General features: G+C 39.1%; 2 protein-coding genes across 3 annotated transcripts in view; both read left to right on the forward strand.

Annotated features, from left to right (window-relative positions):
- The window catches only part of wdr25 (WD repeat domain 25), a 120,812-nt gene extending 110,536 nt beyond the window's left edge, over nucleotides 1–10,276 (forward strand). For both annotated transcript variants that reach the window (XR_015852945.1, XR_015852946.1), the window contains one exon: nucleotides 10,145–10,276. The gene's annotated coding sequence lies outside the window, so the exon portion shown is untranslated. The remainder of the gene's footprint in view (nucleotides 1–10,144) is intronic.
- dlk1 (delta like non-canonical Notch ligand 1) overlaps nucleotides 10,244–20,822 on the forward strand; it is a 63,371-nt gene continuing 52,792 nt past the window's right edge. The window contains exon 1 of the mRNA XM_088355122.1: nucleotides 10,244–10,320. The gene's annotated coding sequence lies outside the window, so the exon portion shown is untranslated. The remainder of the gene's footprint in view (nucleotides 10,321–20,822) is intronic.

Raw genomic sequence — 20,822 nt, forward strand, 5'->3', positions numbered from 1 at the left:
ATGCAGCACCGCAAGCCTCCACCCGCTGATAGAATACAATAACGTACACACACTGACTTTGCTAATAAGATCTCTGCCGACTCATCGGGTCCTGCGAGAGCGTCCCGATTCCCTCAAACCCAGATCAGATGCTTCGTTTCATCCCCTCCAACCGAGCGCTGATAAACTCTTCAGAGAAACTGGCTTTGGCATCTGGCGTGAGTGGGACACGGCTTGTTAAGTTTCACGTAGGCTACAAACACAACGAGTATTAGATAGATAGATAGATACTTTATTCATCCCCGTAGGGGAAATTCACACTTCCACTGATTATTAACAGATTAACAGGATGGCCTCAGGGTGCTCTGTTTGTAGTTAAGCAACAGCGGAGTGGATGACGTCACACGCTAGGCCAAAATATTATTAGAAACATTATACTTATTAACTACTCCAACTGCTACAACTTTGTACTACGAAAAAAAAATAGGTTGACCTTGGGGTTAGTAACGGTTCTTAACGGGAATCTAACAGCAGATGCCGTCGAAGTAACATTGAATCAGACTTAGATTTGACCTGAGCCCCAAAACCGCAAGTAGGTACTTTTTTTCCTTTCTTCAGTTTTTCCCGGGAAATAAACAATATGTCACTTTGTCCCTGACATTACTTACTACAACACAATGTCACGGTGGCCATGGCGCTCAATTGGCCCCGCCCGTGTGGCGCCAGCTGTGGCTCATTAACAGATTGGCTTTCCGTCTTTAAGCTCACTGCGCTCTCTCTTCCTTTGTCAATCCGTCAACGAACCTCTGCCCCGCAAGATGTGGGTTCTGACTGAAGTCCTGTTTTCCTGTTGGTATTTCCAGTCTGGTATTGTTCCCGTTTATTTTGTCCTGTTTAATATCGGTTTTCAGTTTAGTTTCTGTCTATTTTTGTCCTGTTCATTATTCTCTCCAGTTTTTGTTCCCGTCTAGTTTGTCCTGTTTTATTTCAATATCTTGTTTCCTTAGCAATCCTGTCTATCCCGTCCTATCAACCCCATCTGTCGGATATCTACTCGGGCAATTGGAATCGATCACGTCGGTCTCTACCTTCCTGTCTTTCCACGCCAGACCGCGGCCTAACATGCATGACTCCCCATTTCCCGTAAAATGAAAGGCTTGTGTGAGAGCGTCACGCGTTTGGGTCCTGATCCTGTTCTGGTTCGTGACATACAATACATTAATTCAATACTTAAACATGTACCCAAAGGGAATAGGTTGAAGCTGAAGCTTTTAAGTGCCTAGCCATGTTACATTTTTTTTCCTTGCAGGGAAGACGCAATCGAAATCGATATAAGAAAAATAACTTTACTCGACAAAGGGAAAAAATAAGTGACATTTCTAACTGATAATAGTATCACTCGTGACTTGTATAACATATATGTAATAATACTTAACATTTTTTTTAAATTAACATAAATTAGGGACATTTCTCAGGTCATCATCTAAATTGTTCCATAAATAAATAGCTTTTTGGGCAGCCCAATGGCTTTTCAAATTTGTGCAGGAATACTAGACCTTGTCGTGGATTTTCCGGAGATATTGAGTGTCTTCTCTGTAAGCAACAACGGTTGATTTTTTTTAAAATTTCAACATCACATATCTTTACTTGCATTCCAACGTCTTTTTTAATTTCTCTGATATACCGTAACCTTTGATACATTAAATGATAGTTTTTGTGTTTGTTTGATTTTATCAATATATAATTTATATATAATATAATAATATAATTTTATCAAACCCTCCTTTTACTTTTTTAAGTTATTCTGTCATTTCTGCCTGCAATTCCAGCATACTTGTACCTAATATTGTAGTATCGTCAGCAAATAAAATATAATTTAGTTTTGATGATACATTACATAAGTCATTTGTACACACACAAAAAATAAAGGTCCTAGGGTCTGAAAATACATTAATCAATAGCCATCGCTCCTACCATAATGTGTTAAAATAATGTATTTAATGACTCTTGTTTTTGCACAATTTTCCTGCTACATGTTGTTGCACAGTTTTCTGAGTCACTTACACTTTAGGCCAGTCTACATGCACTGCCTTGTAAATATTGTCTATCTACTACGTTATCAATTACACTAAATACTTGTATTCTGAATAGTTGTTGTCATAGAAACACTACGTGTACTCAGCTCCATTCGTCGTCCATGATTGCATTAGCAACAGCGTCATCAAGTGGTTGTTTTGTGCCATTGACCAGAAACAAAACATTTTCTAGAAAATTGCTTAACTGCTGTCTTTTCTACATTGGAGCCATTTGGGACAGGACTTACTAAAATGGTGCTCATTTAGGATGAAAACGGAGGGAAAACATTTATTTTCGTTCCCATATTAAGTGTGAGTCGGCCCACACGTGTGCGCGCGTAAATGTCACACCAGAAGCTATAAATATGCCTCCTTTGTCACACTTTCACACAAGTGTTGAAAGAAAAAGTGTGGGTGGATAACTGTTACAAAACATGTTTGTTTCTTTTCTTTGTTAGTTTATTTTAATGAATTGACTGTATGGTCAGATTCACTGTAGTACCGAGTATGACCTGTAAGTGGCAGCATGCTGCCATTTTATGTCGAGAATTTCAGAAAGTAACGAAGAAGAAACGGAACGCTGATTTCAAACAGGTAGGTTTTGCTTCTCGTTTGTAATTATTGAAAATAATGAACAAATATATAGTTTAAGGGGTTTTTCATTAAAGTCATAACAACATTAGTTATATCAGTTTATGTCGTCAAACGAACTTCAAAATGAATTACTTTGTCTTGAAAGTTGGTTTGAAGATATGACATCACGGTTCGGCTACGCCTAAAACATGCTTACAAACGTAATATATTCTGGTTAAAATAAGACCTGCTTTTATTATTTTAGGCCATATTTTTTTGGTTTGAACAATTTTATTGACACTATTAACAGCAAATAAACAATGTGAGGTTTGAACAATTTTTCTCGACAATTTTAGCAGCAATTTAGCATATTCACAATTTCGTTATATCTGACAATATGACATTTTAACAATTTTTTTCAACATTTTAGGCCATATAATCAAAAATATTACCATTAACAATTAATTGAGGGATTCAAAAAATCTTCCTGTTGCTTATTTTTAATCGTTTTAGACGTCAGCTGTCTTGTGTCGCCACCTGGTGGTCATAAGGACTTCGTATTCGTTTACGTTTGCTGAATAAATTGACGGATTAGAGAGAAAAAACACAAATAAATACTAGTGTGATTTTAAATATTGGGTGCGTTGTTTGAGGTGTCCTTAAAAGTTGAAAGTATAAAATGTCTCGACTTTGGCCTCGACGGATCTATTGACACTAACAAAGATGTTATATAACGAAATTGTGAATATGCTTGATTGCTATTAAGATTTTCGAGAAGGGTTGTTCAAACCTCACGTTGTGTTTGCTGTTAAACGTCATATGGAAATATAATATTGTGAATGTGCTTGATTGCTGTTGAGATTGTCAAGATTGTTTTCTGTTATTAGTGTCAATAAATTTGTTCAAACCAAAAAATGTGTTTACAATGTCCAACTGAGTTCAAAGGGCCTTTATTTATTTTTTTCCACTTGGCCCATCTGCCTACTTTTACCAACGCTGTTCTGGGACGTGCAACATATTAAGTAGAAGTAACAACTGGGGATGGGGAGGGGTGGAGAGTAACATTATGCTTTTCATTGATGCTTTTCGTTACTGATACATACCAATTTTAAAAGTAAGAAAAGGCCTGTTTCAAATACAGTTCAAACGCCCCAAAAAGATTAAACAAAGAATAGAAGAAATGCATTTACTTGCTGAATGAGCTGCGATAATGAATTGAAGCCAGGAGATGGTGGCGGAGAGCAAACAAAGTTTCAGATTCCGGGCATCACTTTTAAGCACATATACTATTGATAAAACAATAATCCTTAGACTTGTTAGTCTTGTCATTAATAACAACGCAGTGTACTTTGCAAACAACGAGATTAGGCCTAGCACTTCAGGATAAACATGTGATAAACACCTTTAAAAGGAAAAAAGATTAAGCAAATGCATAAAGCGATATTTTTTATACATTGTGAAAGTGTTGTAAATGTGTGACCTCCCTTTCCAGAAGCAATCACTGATTGTGTTCACTTGCGTGTGATAATCGCGTGTAAACTGGATCCAGAGTTGTAATATGCACGCTACTTTTCGGCTCTGATTTGAAAATACATCGTAAACATGCATATTTATCCTGGCAATTTCATAGTTTAACCAATATTTTAACTAGCATTTGAATCGGTCACTTCTGGCTGAAATTCTTTGAAGCCAAAGTAGGCCATTTGTTTTATCTCAATACAAGCCTTCTTTGGCTATCAAAGGACTAAGAACTATCAAAAAAAGCTTGTGAGTGATTGAGAATTGTGTCAATCGAAATATCAGAGGCTAACGGCCATATTGGGAGCCACCTTATGAGTTTGTTTACTTTTAAAAGGGAATTATGGGGCGAAACGAACAGATTACCACAAGGCTCGTCAGAAATGCTTTAATGCGTTTTTTTTCTTTTTTTTTTAATCTGTTGGCATTATGGTGTGTTTTGGAGTCGAATGAGCGAGTGAGTTGTCTGTCCCTGTGTGCCCTGCGATTGGCTGGCAACCAGTTCAGGGTGTCCCCTACCCACTGCCCGATGATTGCTGGGATGGCTCAAGCACCCCCGCGACCCTACTGAGGATAAGCGGTGTAGCTAATGAGATGAGATGAGATTTTACGCGGTTGGATTTACTGGAACTGTCGTGAATGTATCAAGACCATGTTTGCAGAGTATCGTTTCATCAGCTGACAATCAGAGAACGTTATTGGTGAGCTATATCGGCTGATAATTTTCGAGTATCTTGTTCCAGACTGATGGTGAGGTTTCTGTGATGAGTTCATCTGTTGAATTCATAGAGTTTAAGCTTTCCAATAATTTGTGGCATGTCGTATTTAAGTGAATGGTGACATCGTACAGACACGTCTTTGCTTCTCAACAGTCTGACAGGCCGTCGGAACAATAAGAATGTTAGGATAGAGGGGCAATATTTACAAGGTAGTGTTTTTAGCCACTGCTCCTCCGCATTGAGAGGAACCAGTTGAGGTGGCTCGGGCATCTGATAAGGATGCCTCCTGGACGCCTCCCTCTGGAGTTGTTCCGGGCATATCCCACCAGCAGGAGGCCCCGGGGATCACGCAGGACACGGTGGAGAGACTATGTCCCTAGGCTGGCCTGGGAACGCCTTGGGATCCCGTTGGATGAGCTGGAAGAAGTGGCTGGGGATAGGGAGGTCTGGGCTTCACTTAAGGCTGCTGCCCCTAAGACCCGACCCCGAATAAGCGGAAGACGATTGATGGATTAATGTAGGATAGTGCTTGTAAACTGGCCTAGTTTGTAGGTGCACCATGAAATAGTGCACTGAAATTTAGCAGCAATTTTGTGTCCGCTGCACAGTTCTGAAGTCATGGGCTTGAATCCAGCTAACAGCCTTCCTGTGTGGAGTTAGCGTGTTCTCCCCGTGCTTGGGTGGGTTTCCTCCAGGCACTCCAGTTTCCTCCCGCATTCCAAAAACATGTCAGGTTAATTGTCCCTAGGTGTAAATGAGCGAGTGAGAAGGCTAGCAACCAGTTAAGGGTGTCCCTTGCCAACTGCCCGAGTACAGCTGGGATGAGCTCCAGCACCCCCGTGACCCTATTGAGGATAAGCCGTGCAGATAATGGATGGATGGATTGTACAGAACAGGCATTAAGAATAAAATATGCAAGACATTTTCTATAGATGAACGAAATATTCTTTTTCCCACTTTTTTTCTTGTTCTTGTTTAGGGCGGTGATGAAAAATAAATTGTCTCTTAGGATGTTACTCTTTTGTTAAGTACCACAAAGAACAAAACTTTACAACAATCCGTTTTTATGAGGAATTCGAAGGCGTCTAGAAAGTGTCATTTACATTTGTAGGCCCTGATTCATGAGGTAAAACATCCCTTTCTCACGCGCTCTTCACTCCTCGATGACGGATCGCCGTAATCCGTAACGCTGTAATCAATCACTTTGAGGACAAGTTTCATTCAATGGAATATAATTAAGCTCTGTTTGGTGGGAGTTTAAAGTAATCTGACAAAAACGATATTGATTAGGATCTGTGTTTGTGATGCAAATGGACAGAGGATAACCAAGCAGGTAATAAGAGGCATTAAGAGTGCTGTGCTGCCAGTGCTTAGACCTTGTTTTGTGCCGCCGGCCACGCTCGATTTATAAGTCTGAGCAGGATTCATGAATATCAATTAGGAGATCACACAAGAGAGACGAAGGAATGTCAGCGATGGTGATGAAGATGAAGCCGCTTGTAGAATCAAAAGCAGACAGCTTGTTTCTTTCCACACCGCCGCTGCCAAAAGCTCATGGGAGCGCAGAGACGAAAGATGTTTAACAGACAAGTTTCCAAAACAGAAGGATTAAATTTGCACCGCGACGGATCAGTCAAGTAAGGATCAATTACAAGTGACGCAAAATGAATTGGTGAAAACAATTTCTTTTTTACTTTTTATAATTGTAACAGAAAATATGACTTTTTTTCTTAGCTATTATATCCAAAATGTTGAGATGAAACCATCATCCCAAGATGAGCATCACAGTGCAGGGCAATATTGGATAAACTCTTTCTGCAGTACAGTAGATTCCTGGGACAAGAGTTTATTTAGTTTCGGGGTTCTAAATATTCATGATAAGGGAAAAGGAATTATGTGACTTAGGCTGGTGTACTGGAACTGCCGGTGGATGCAGAGGGGGGAAGGGATGGCGATGGTGGAATAAAATGAACCAGATTTTAAAACTACACTTGAAAGGATTGGCCAAATATAAGGGTTGAATGTGCACCGCGACAGATCATTCAATAACGGATCATTTACAAGTGAAGCAAAATGAATTGGTGAAAATAATTAACTTTTTTAAATTGTAACAATATAGATCCTTTTTTCACAAAGTGAAATTTGCTGTTTAGCGGTAGAAAGAAACCTAAGGTAATTGGCTTTGAGAGCCCAGCACCCCAATCAAAAAAAAGGCAACGCAAAACAGAATGTGCATAGTAAGTAAGTAAGTTTCCTTTACATTCTAAATATAAATGTAAAGGGAAAAAATGACGTGACTTGAGTTGGTCCGGTGGAGTAGCTGGTGGATGCACAGGGAGAAGGGATGGCGATGCCGGATTAAAATATGAAACAGATTTCAAAACTTCACTTTCAGGAATTGAATTTGCACTGTAAATGTTCGTAAAAACAATGCACTTTTGTAACAAAATGTATCACTTTTTACCTGAGCAATAATATCCAAATGTTGGGATAAAAACATCATCCCAATATTAGCGTCACGGAGTAAGGGCCATTTTGGATAAACTATCTGTGTTAAGGTCGACCCCCGGGAAACAATATTAATTCTGAGGTGGGATCACAAAGTGAAATTGCTGTATAGTGGGGGATGTAAATCTATGGTATTTAGTTTTGAACCACCTGTACCCTAGATAAAAAAAAAACAAATAAGTAAACAGTAAGTACTACTTGTGCATCTGATTGAATCTCATATCATCTCATTAGCTGCACCGCTTATCCTCAGTAGGGTCGCGGGGGTGCTGGAGCCCATCCCAGCAATCATCGGGCAGTGGGCAGGGGACACCCTGAACTGGTTGCCAGCCAATCGCAGGGCACAAAGGGACAGACAACTTGCTCGCTCATTCACACCTAGGGACAATTTGGACCGGCCAATCCACCTGAAATGCATGTCTTTGGAATGTGGGAGGTGCCCGGAGGAAACCCACGGAAGCACGGGGATAACATACAAACTCCGCAGAGGTAGGCTGGTAGCTGGATTTGAACCCACACAGGAGGTTCCCAAGACTTTAGAACTGTGCCGCACACGCGCTAACCACTGCGCCGCCGTGGTGCTCCTGATTGAATCTAAGTAGAAATAAACGTACATGTAAGGGTCGAATTAAATTGTATTTACCTTTGGTTTGGCGTGACTTGAGCAGGTCCAGTAGAGTAGCGGGTGGATGCTGAGGGGGAAGTAGTTGATGACGAAGAATTACAAATAAATTTTACTTCCACTTACTTCCACTTGCCAAGATTATCATGCCCTCAAAAGATTTCTTTGCTTTAATCGCTTTCTTGTTTTTAGAAATAATCTTGATTGGCGATTTGTTATGCCCATGTAATTTACCATAGGTTACCGATTTGTGTGCCTTCTTTGTATATCTAAATATAATTCCAAGACTTATTTCCATGGTTATGATCTGCTTGGTGCTCACTTTAGCATCACTGCAAGTCTTGGGACGCATAGGTAGTGAATACAGTACGGAAAAAACAGAATTCTATTGCCGAAGCTAAAAGTTTTAACAAGCGCATAAAAGATTTTGAAAAGAATGAAGAGAAAGGCATTGAGGGAGGGAGTTTAGGCACTAGCATACCTGTACTTAAAGATTCCGAGATGCAAACTAATAGCAAACCAGCATTTTATGACGCCAACCAATAGCTTAACTCTACCAACAACTACATATAAACAAACACCGCAAGTTTTGAATTGAATCTATTTTTGGGCTCGCGAAATAATTTGTTCTGATGTCATATTGTGGGGGAAAATGATGTAAAGAGGGGTAAAAGTAAACCTCTCATTCAAGTCTAATCACAAATACTTTTATAGTCCTGAATTACAAAAAGTTTCTAAGGGCTGCACAGACTACCAATAGAACAGCCTCTGATCTAAAATATTATTCCACTCCAATGTTCCCTGTAATTTTCCACAGGTCTGAGCGTTCACACAAAGTCGGTGAGCAACGCTTGAAACAACAGTGAGCAACCATAATCCCAAGTGTGGCAAGATCATTAATTATCATGTTACATTTTGCTGAGTTTCCGGCAATGCAAAATTATATTTCTCTTTTAAATGAATTGACTCATGTACTATTGCAAAGGTTGTACGGCCTACAAACCTCGTTTGTTCTTACAATTCTTTCGCAAGATATCCATTTCTTTTTTTTTCCTGACATATTTTGTCGCATAATTTTAACATTTTGGGGGGCTTATTGAGTCGGTTGTAAGATACAGAACTGTACTTAATCACATTTTTAGTGGAAGTACAATGTTGGCAAGATTCACTTGATATAATTGGAAATTATTTGAATGCAACACAAACTTTTTCTTCTTTTTTCCGTGTTTTTTTCTACTTTTTTTTAATTCCTTTAAAAAAATCTCATTGTGTTTATTTTTTCCGAGCTGTTACTTTTTTCTTTTTGTTCTCTATTTACTTTTTTCCTACATTTCTTTCTTTTCTTTTTTTCTGGCTTTTTTCTAAATTTTTCCTTCTTTTTTCCTCTTCCTTTTGTTTCTTTTTTTTCCTTAGCTTTTCACTACTTTTTCATTTTGGTATTTTTTTCTTTTTTGTTCTATTCCCCCCTTCCTTTAAGTCATTTTGTGCATAATTTTACTTAATATGTGGTCGTGAAAGGATTAAAGAAGCAAAAATAACCTGAAGAGCCGTTTGGGCCCTGAAAGGGACGGTTCTTTTTAGTGAGGCGAGCCGAAGAAGCCGGTTCTCGACAAACACCACTAACTTTACTCAACTTCGTACTACTTCGACTCGGCTTCAAAATACCCCATTAAGGACACAACGTCAGGGGAACCCGTGTATTTTTACCCTCATGCACTGTAACTTTGACCTAAGTCGCTTCTTAATTAGTAATTTTGAGCCCTCATTTTTGTGCGCTGTCTAGATTTTCTTGTGCGCTGAGAATGTGCGAGCAGTTCGCAATTGCGCACGCGCGCAGCTTAGAGGGACCACTGTTCCACACCCTATAATGAAAAGATCGTACAGTGGGGTGGCCGTATCCTGGGGGTCTCATGGATTGTCTTCACCGATTGTCTGTTTACTGTCTACCTACAATCGAACCGCACTAAACCACCCAAGGAGTCTGGGACTTCATTAATGGAATAGAAGCTCACCTTCACTCGCTTGCATAATTCATAATCATATCGTGACGAAATTATGATTGCATGTCATACAATCCCGTTATTGCTGTTATCATTGAATCTCTGGTAATGATAATTATTTTCTTTTTTTTTTTTTAATTATAATTCCAGGGTGTACTCAATATCAGGTGCCACAGTTCACGTGTGACCCTAATGAGGACGGAACACTCCCGGCTCTCCTCCTCAATAATTACTATAGTGTGACCACTGGAGAGAATAACAACCCCAAGACATCATTAGTCTCCTTCACGATGAGATGGTGCAAAATGGCGGCATGACAATCGCAGGTAATTATCTCCCTTTGCCTTTTTTACAAGCCAGCGAGCTGCCGAAATCAGATTAGCGCCCGTTGCGATAGATTAAAAAAGGTCAATGGTCAGCAATAATTGCTTTCTGCAGAACCGTGTCGGCTGTTCAACAGATTTGTTCAACAAAGTGTTTTATATGCAGGTATTACAATTCAACATTAAACTCAAGAGTTACACATGAAATAACACCAATGAATATGGTACTAACCATAAGTACCATTAAATTAAAACTGAGTTTAAAGCTAGTCCTAGTGTGTATTACATAGAGGCCACGAGTTGTGTATAAATATTTTATACATTTAAAGGTGGGGTGCCTAGTTTGAGATGTACTAAAGTCTAAAATTAAATATTTGTTCTCTATTAATTATGTGTTAACAATGCACAACTGAGTTCAAAGTTGAGTTCAAAGAGCCTTTATATATTTTTTTTCAACTGCGCTTTCTGATTTTATATTTTATCATTGGTGTTCAGTCCATTGGTGTTCTAGAGGGAACGAGGCGGGGTTGGGAGAGTCACATCTCGTGCGTGGTCATGGTTTTCTTTTATTCTAGGAATAATATGGTGAAAGTAAGAAAAGGGCTGTTTCAAAAACAGTCCAAATGCCAACCCAACCCTCCCCAAAAAAGATTAAAAAGGAAGAGTTTATCCGTGCCCAATTCAAAATGTCATACTGTATACTTGCATGCGCATCAAAAGGAACTGCAATGATGATTTCTACCAGAAGATGGTGTCAGTAAGTTTCGAAGTTACATATACCACCTGTAAAGAAAACAGTATTGGGGAGGCGGCGGTGGCTCAGGAGGTAGAGCGCTTGTCTTGGGATCAAGAGATCGCAGTTCGAATCCCGGCTCCTCCGCGTTACATGTCGAAGTGTCCTTGGGTAAGACACTGAACCCCTGATACCCCCAATATGCAGGTATATAGCTGCACGGCCGCTATTGGGAAATTTGAAGCACACTGTAAAGCGTTTTGGGAAGTCTTGACTTGAAAAGCGCTATATAATTGCTGATCATTTAATTTCATTTCATTAAAATGTCAGGTCATGTTTATTTGTATAGCCGTTTATCACAAGAAGTCTCAAAGGGCTGTACAGACCGTTATTACACCATCCCTTGATCCAAAACCTATATGATGGCTACAATGGATGTTGCAATACACAGACATCATCAACATGAAACTTAGGTCCATTCATTAGTGGGGGTTTGGGGTTTTTAAGGGTTATTGTTCTATCTTCGTTATTCATTATCCATTAGTTATAGAATATAAGTGTGTTTTAAACTTAGATTTAAAACATTAGCACTCTATTACACTTAACAGCCTCTTACCACACACAGCTGTGCCCTGCATATGATGGTTCCATCATTCAAGGCATCTTTGACATTTTTCCACTGTTTCCTTGTCTGGTCATTCATGTCAGCCACTTGAAAGCAGGTTATGGCTCGCTGTGAAACACTTCTGTTATTCTTAACTGCTCCATCTTCGTCCTTCAGAGCCCCCACGCTTGACAAATCCTGGTTAGCCTTTGCAATCTTTTAGTGGCCTTTTTAATAGCGTTGGCCGTTAGCTGCTAAAGTTAGCCACCAAAGTGAGCCGCTTACACCAGCTCTGACCAACTTTGCTTTATCCAGCTGCTTCAGGTTTATCCAGTAGGGAAATATTGGAGTGGGTTTCCAAATTTTGTGCTGCTTTATCGTTCATTAAAGGGTCTTCTTCAAATGCACACCTTTCAGCTACTTTCTAAATTACAACGACCTTTAGTGGTAAATTATTACACACTGTATTTTTAAGGCTTTAAATATAATCTATAACTCCCTTACAAATCTAGATGAAGATTTTTTTTACCTTATGTATGTATATATATATATATATATATATATATACATAAAAAATGAGTTAAGGGCCATTGTTAATCTTTTCAAAGTTACTTTATAAAGCTAAGATTATATTCTCATGAAAAGTGTTTTTCAAGGTTGCATTTTGAGCTGGCCACCTGCTATTCCACCAGTGGCCTGCTGGTGGTGTCAAGGTGCATTAGTTAGTGGCAACCTCCCATAGGGAATAGAGAAGAAGAGACATACACACTCTTTGTGTTGACTTTATGGGTTTATTTTTTGTCTCATTATGCCCTTTACAAGAGAGGAACCTGATTGAAGTCCCCACAAAGACGTATGTTTTTTGTTTGTTTGCTATTTGAGCTTTGATTGTCAGAGTTTGTGACGAAAAACCTCAGTCGTCGTCCTTTTCTTTTCATGTTTGTATTTTCCTTTATTTGCAGACAATAAAAAAGAGCACAGAGAACGATTTTAATACGGACTCGCCGGGCAAGCCTCGTTTAATTGATGCTTATTTGCACTAGCAGACTCCGAGGTTCGAACCTCTGTTGCCATGGCAATGAAACATTAAGGCGTGCGCGCAGAGGGACCAATTTCTGTATATTTACTCAACAAAAAGGAGTCGGGGACAATTTATTCGAAGAAAAGTTCAGGTCGGTGATCTTCGCGATTATGAGAACAATTCTTGGAATCGGCGTAAGCAAATGGAAGCTAGCTCAAGCCCCGTGTTTGGCTATTTATAGTATTGGTTTCATGCGGGTGCTTAAAATCTTTGAAAATGCTTGAATTTTTATGTTGTGTTTTCAAGAATTAAAATTTGCTTTAATTTTGGGAGAAATGCTTGAAAATCCCTGAAATTGTTCCCATGTTTCTCAACAACTCCTGCCTAAAAATGACGCAGAAGTTGCTCTCTTTGTACTTTGCTAATTATGAGTCTTTATATTGTATATGTTTGCCAACTGTAATCACGTAGTAGCAATACAATTATAATAAAGGTGATTCTGATTCTGGTGGCTTGGTTTTGCCATTGTCTTTCTGATCCCCTCATGATGAACAACAACTGGCACTAGTTTGTATGTTACACAAAGAGATTGGTCCAGTATATTCAGGACAACATATTTAGTACAGTTTTCAGTCATGATGTCACCCCCAAAAACCCTGTTTTAGTTGTAAATCGGTAAATAACGCTTTATATGGAGGCTCATTAAGCAATCTTTGTTCATTGTTACGGTATTTTATGATCAAAATGCAAACCTTTTACCAAGAAGCTCTAGTATAGCACCTACATCAATTTGATTGGGTGAGCGGAAGAATGGTTGTGTTGTGGCAAATACACTTGCAAATGTAGAATGGATTTGCATACATGTGGAAATTTAGAAAGACTTGCTTACGTTTGTGGGAAAAGGTCGGGTAGACATCCTTGAAGATACTCTTGGCAGACATTAAGTTTCCTTGAAGATAGCGTGCAAGGGACGGGACGCTCTGTACTTGATACGTGATACAGGACCGCCTTTTGGGGTGTACTCAATCGAAGCCTAATCGTCACTACCAGCTTTAAATACATTGTCATGTTCCTAGCTCTGTGAGATCTTTATTGACGCATCAATAAAGTGACATCTCCCTCCGTAACGAGGCTGGCTCTCTGTCTATTTCTTTTATCCACATATGAGAAGACTTTTCTCTCGATTATCGGACCTCCAATTTCTACAACATTTGGCGCCGCAACGTGGATTGGCACTAATTAAGTAAAAAAGAAAAGGGAAAAGACTTCTCAGTGGAACGGTCTCGAATGAGCGGTTGAGGTAAGGAAGATTTTTTTTTCTCTCCTTACTTCGGTTTGCTTGTGGAGATTCGTGGGAGGACGGGAGCCTGTGACGTCGGAGCTAAATTATGAAAATGCGTGCACGTGGGATTTTCCGTCTATAGTCAGGCCCAAGTTCGGACGGATGAGATGAATAGACTGAGTTGAGATTTTTATGTCCGACGGGATTCTGAGCTCAAAGAGTCCTGTTTGTTTTGGGACATAGGCTGCTTGAAAACGGAAAAAGGCTAATTTTACCTGGATAAAATGGTGCAGCGGCGTCGGTATTTGTATATTTATGATTGTCTTGAGATCTGTGTAAAGCTATGATAAGACGTCGTCATTTGCTGAAGTGACAGTTCGAGAGTGGACGATCTATGTATGGTTAATACGGGGCATGTTTTATGTGTTTCCCTAGTCGATTGATGATTTGGGAGGGATATGTAACCTTGCACTTGAGAAAAAGTGTGGTGCATGGAACCTCGCCATTTTCTACAATCTGAAAGGTTATACCGACGTTAGAAAAATGAGCAGTAATCAGATGTTGTATTATTAAGATATATTCGCATAGAAACAAGCGATACAAAGAATGTGTGAGAATTGCTGACATGTTTTCAGTCTGGGAAATGCCTCATTCGGAAATGTTGGTGTGTGTGCCAGCTGGCGTTAATTGTGCGTGTGTCTCTCTGTATGTGGATGTGTGTTCTGTTCGGTTCGGTTTCTCCCCCGCCCGCCTGGTGAGTGTGCGCGGGTGATTTATACTTAACTGTTTTTTGTTTTTTTTGTTTTGTTTGGCGTTGGGAGAGGAGTTAAGGAAGCATGGATGATTGATGGAGTGACTGCTTATTCTACGTTTTACGGTCTTGTATGTGCTTTAGAGTGTTTTGCTTACCCCCACCACTCTCCGTCTTTCCCCCGTCTTTCGCTCTGTGTGAGTTGAGCTCAACCGTGTATATTCCCGCCCCACCCCCGTCTTTCCCCCGTCTTTCGCTCCTTTACTGTATGGAAAAAAAAAAAAGTGGAGGGATTACTTAATTCGTCAAGTGCTCCGTTTGCGTGTGGCCTTTTGATTTGTGGGATCTTGTTCCGATAAACGTGATAAGTATAGTTTGGGTAAATTGAGGAAACAATTTGGCAAGCATTTTCAAAAGACAATGAGGGGCAGATTACTCGATCTTGAGGAAGACCATGACAAATTTAAGAATTTAATTGCTTAGGTGATCTCTTCATGGTCATTTAACCTAGACTAAACATCCGAGTTTGTAAACATAACCGATTTAACAGGATTCAGAAGTCAGACGGACTGTTGAAAAGGGCTGAAGATGGCAAAAAACAAACAAAGACGTTCACTCATCCGTTGTCTGCGCCGCTTGTCTACAGCAGGGTCGTGGGGACACTGGAGCACATCCAGGCTGTCCTCAAACAGTGAGCAGGGGGCAATCTGAACTGATTGCAGCCAGTTTCGAGGAGAAAGAGGTAGACAACTGGGCGCCAAGGTCAGTGTGGCACTGATAAAGCTCATGGCACATTCCTGCAGCGGATTGCGAGTGGAACGTCACGATGGACTGAGCCAGACGGCCAAGGCCGTCGACGAGGCGGTGATAACGAACAACACGAGTCTGCATTGAATCACGCTAGAATCTTGTTGATTGACGTAGTGTTTACAAATCTGAGGAATATTGATACGTTTGGATTGTGAATTATTTTATTTTTAACACAGAAATACTGCTAAAATTGTATTTTGAATCTGCTTTCCAGGAAAACGGTGATGTGTCTCCAGATGCAGGAGCATCAGGAGGATTATTAAGGAGAATAGGTAACAGGGGAATACCTTTGACTTTATATCAGATACAGGCCACGGTAGACGGAGAGAATAATAATAATAGGAGTAATAGGAATAATAGGAGCAGTGCCATCAAAAGATCTAGGTGCGGGAACAGTAATTAGGTTTTTGATTAGAGAAGTTATTCCGCGATTTGGCATACCGTCAGAAATAAGCTCGGATAACATTTGTTCAAAAGGTCGTGAAGGGCATCTTACAAAAACTACACATTAAACAACGGTTCGGTGAGGTTTATCAACAAAGTCAAGGGATGGTGGAAAAGAGTAAATGGAATATTAAAATCAAAGATAAACAAGATCTTTGTGAGTACTAGGCTCGACTGAGGGGATGCGCTACAGTTAGCGCTGATGAGTTATCGCATGCAAACTCATTGGATCACGCATTTAACACCGCATGAAATGCTAACAGGCAGACCAGCACCGCATCTAGGAGGTCCCTATAAGGGGCCGCCACTTGAGCAACTACAAACTGAACTGAGAGACTGTATGGGACAATTGACGGCTGTCATCTACTGGCTGGTTAAGAGACAAGAGTCCAGGGTCGAACAACCATTTGAAAAGACGTCCCAGGGGATCTCGTCTACATCAAGGTTTCAACGAAAGTGGAACCATCCGAGGCGTGAGGGACCGTACACCGTCGTGAGGGCAACGCTGGCCGCAGTCCAGGTCGAGGGCAGCTCAAAATGGTACCATCTGAACCGCGGTACCACGGCTCACGCTGCCACCGTCAACGAGACCAAGCAAGATCAACAGGGCAGTAACGTTAAAATTAGGAAAACAAAATGTGGATGACAAAGCTGTGTGTGATAATAAATTGTCTGATATGATTGTTACAAGGAGCAGAGCTCGAGAGATCGCAGCGGCGAATGGAAATTGTGGTTCCGAAAGTGCAACCGGAGATCCAAAAAGCGACGCTGCAGTTGCAGACCATGACGCATCCTAGAGACAGCGGCCCGGTTAAGTGTGACACTACTGTATAACATGCCAAAACGGTTGAGGATTTGGGAAGTACAAGTACATTTTACCTCATGAAGGGCTCACTGGCCCTGAGGTATGGAAGCTCGAAAGTACCAAAATCAAAAATATTACAGGAAAAGAGAAAAAATGTGAGATATGACGAAAATGTGTAAAATATAATGTTTAAAATATGGTGCCATAAGAAACATGCACTCGAAATCTTTTTAAAGGGACAGTGTGTATAAATTGACCCCAAGATGTCTTTGCACTGTGGAGTGCAACTGAAATAAAAGTGCTGAACAGGATAAATAAGGAGAGTCACAGTGCCCAAAGAAGCACTATTTTCTTCTAATTATTACTCTAGTTTACAGTCACGTAGTCACACCAGCGGTCCCTGTTTTGGATGTAAATTGCTAAAAATACTTTATAAGTAAGCTAATTAAACGATTTAGGTTCACTATCAAGACATTTCTAATAAAAACTCGCAGGAAAAAACCTTAACCGAGAACGAACGTTTTATCCAGAAGCTGTAGCAAAGAAACTCAAACGTTTTGATTGGGTAAGTGTTAGGAACTATAAACAGGACATGTGCATTTTGCTCCATTGCCCAGCGCCTGTGCTAAAAGTAAATACGTAAGTATCTTCAGTTGTAGGAATTTTTGACATTTTCACAAAATAACTTGGCTTGCATCAGGTTTTGAATCAATAATTTGAGACAAAATGACAGACAAAATGAGCCTCAGCAGTCATAAGTGACGGCGGGAGGGAGTCGAATTTTAAGTCACTCAACACTCAAAACGTCACACAGTGAAAATTAAAATCGCTGAATGAAAGTACCGTAAAAATACTACGACAGTAATAAGGTAATAGAGAAATGCCCCTAGGGCAAGGGTGTCAAAGTCATTTGAACTCGGGGGCCACACGATAGAACAAACATTCTGTCGGGGGCCTGACTGGTAGATTCAAGAGAAAGAAATTGAGAGAGAAATAAAAGAGAAAGAGGGAAGGAAAAGAAGAGGGGGAGAGAGCATGAGAAACAAAAGAGATAAAAAGTCATGAGAGAGGGGGAAAAGAAAGGGGGAGAAAGAAAGAAATCCAGAGAGAAATAGAAAGACAGAAGGAGAGAAAAGAAAGCGTGAAGGGTAGGAAGAAAGAGAAAAGAGAGAAAAGGAAAAAATGAAGTTAGAGCAAAAGAAGTTAAAAGGAGAGAGAGAGAGAGAGAGAGAGAGACAAAATAACAAAGAAAGAGACACAGAGAGTGAAAGAGACAGAGACAGAGTGGGAGAAAAGGGGTGGAAAAGAGAGAGAGAAAGCGAAAGAAATACAGAACAGTGTCTTTGTTCAAGGCACCTGGGTTTCATATTTCAACCTGCAGCCTCTTTGACACCTGTGCCCTAGAGGTATACTAAACAGTATCACAAAACTAACGATTCAATATAGTACTTTGAAACAGAGACATAGTACACTACATCAATTAAAAATAAATAACTACAGAACTAAATACCAAGTTAAGTACAAGAAGGGCATTTATGAGCTGGCTCTCTTCAATAAATTGAGAAAAAAGCAGTTTTGTCCAATGAAAAAGACTGACTTAACCAATTACCAACAGCAATGACGTAATCTCGAAGCGACGAGATCTCATTAGCTAAGGTCGGCGTGCAGAAAAATAAAATCTCATACAGCAAGACCAAAGTAACGATGATGTAATGCGTTGAATCTTTGTTATAGAGGAATTAAATGATAATGACAATTTAAAGGAAAAGTTTGCGTCCCCAGCATGGATGATGCATCTGGGACACAGGTACATGGTGAAATGAAAACACTGAGTGTATAATACAAGATAATTATACAGAATAGTTTAAAAAGAAAGAATGTTTAAATAACAAAACTAATCATCTCTCGTTGAATATGCGAATGGAAAAAGGGTAAGAACTTTTAAGACGTGTAGTTATGCTCCTAATAAAGCAAGGGCGAGTAAAACAAAGAAGACGACTAGAAACCGTCCATAATTTCAGTGTCCATCTTTTCGTTGGTTATAAATGGACAAATTCAAAAGAGGCGTAATACATAAAAAGATTGTTTCCTTAGTTTTTCTCATGTTCAATAATAGATTACTAGTGGTATGAATGATTTCGAATTATCAAAAAATTGAAAGAAGTTTGAAAATGACGACATATTATCACAGGGAAGAAAATTGGAGACTAGAAATCATTAATAACGTAGCTGAAGCTATTTCAGTCACTGAATGAAATATTTCTTTTAGAAAGAAAAGAAAAAGAAAAACAAAGGGAACTAAGACAATTGCGTAAAAACGAAGATTGTTGCGCGGAATAAAAGATTATGATAATAATATAAAATAAATACGAGTCAAAAAGAGAATTCATGAGTGACAAGTAGGTATTGCTTTATATCGAATCAACAATAAGAGATTATGATTACAGAGGGATGAAAAGACAATTAGAAATTTTTGACATTGAGTTCGAGTTGGCAGTTTTTTTAGGACAATTGAGTCCACACTGAATTTTTTAGAATGAGCGTTACGTTCAACAAATGATTAATAAATGTGAAACAATAGCTGACTTATGGTTTGGTTAAGTTAAAATGAAACATTGTCTATGGAAAGGAGCATTTCTTTTAGAAGACAATGAGAAAAAGATTGATCAATCCTGGAAAGGATTAAAGGAATTAAAAATAACGGATTAGTGGATTTCGAAACATATCATGGTGATTTAGAAATATAACTGCATGGGAAATGAATGGAAATTAATTAAACTAAGATAATTAATGTCTACTAGTACTTAAATTTAGAGAAAAATTTAGAAATTGAATAACCTGGCTAATTCACTATAACAGGGGTGTCAAACTCATTTTAACTCGGGGGCCACACTAGTACATTAGAGAGAAAGAAAATGAGAAAATGAAGAGAGAGCAAAATAAAGTAAAAAGACTGAGAGAAAAAGAGAGACGAGGGGAGTGAAAGAGAGATAATGGTTGAGAGAAAAAGGGAGGAAGAGAGAGAAAGAATATACAAGTACAGCGTTTGTGAGAGCCACCTGGCTTTGCCATTATCAAGTTGACATATTTCAACCTGCAGCTTGTTTTTCTCTTGCGCTTCACTGAGTGTTGTCGCGGGCCGCCTGTTTGACACCTGTGCACTAAAACATCTCAGTACGTAATCACGATAAAACTTAACGAGACTCTAAGTGCCCCTGAATTCCACATAATACTTAACCAGGTATATTGTTTTGCTTTAATTCTGAAAGAAAAGGAAAAAGAAACACTAAGACAAACATACAACATAAGTTATTTAAATAAGGATAATTTACTGAAAATTGGGTATGAAAAACTTGAGACAAAAGTATGAAAAACAACACATTAGGTAGTGTTTTTGGAGTTCCCCAGGGTCTTGAAAAGCACTATATAAATCCAGACCATTTATGATGGAATGGAATATACCTTTACGGACATAGTTACAAAACGGGTTCACATATTGTAACTGACAATTAAATTTGGCATGACACTCCATCTTCAGAGTTAGGTAAAGGAACGGAAAAGATAAGGTTATAGTTATAATTAATACAATATTTACACAAGAATGTGCATTTAAAATGTTACATACAGTTGAGGTTTGTGTAAATATGCATTTGGTGAAAAATAGTCATTGTAGTGCAAAAAAAAAGTTGTCAGCATTGTGCAAATCATATAACAGTATTTTTATAGATAAGCTATGAAAATAAAAGGAAATTATTAAAAGGATCAATATCTAATTGAAGGCGAATAAACGTAGACATAACATGTTGTTTTGCTTTAGAATAAGAAGATACGTACCATGCAATACATAAAATTTTATTATAGAAAAAGATGCTGAGCACAGGGGTGAACGAATTGATCAGATAGATAGATAGATACTTTACTCATCCCCTGAGGGAAATTCACATTTCCAGCAGCATCCCTGAGCTGAGAACAATACAATAATAAAGCCAAAAGAATACAATATACAAATACCCAGTGTGACGTGCAAATGCCCACTTTAGCATGTTATATAGAGT

Source organism: Urocampus carinirostris, chromosome 15, assembly GCF_059441175.1.
Source record: "Urocampus carinirostris isolate Australia breed hairy pipefish chromosome 15, RoL_Ucar_1.0, whole genome shotgun sequence".
NCBI lineage: Eukaryota > Metazoa > Chordata > Actinopteri > Syngnathiformes > Syngnathidae > Urocampus > Urocampus carinirostris.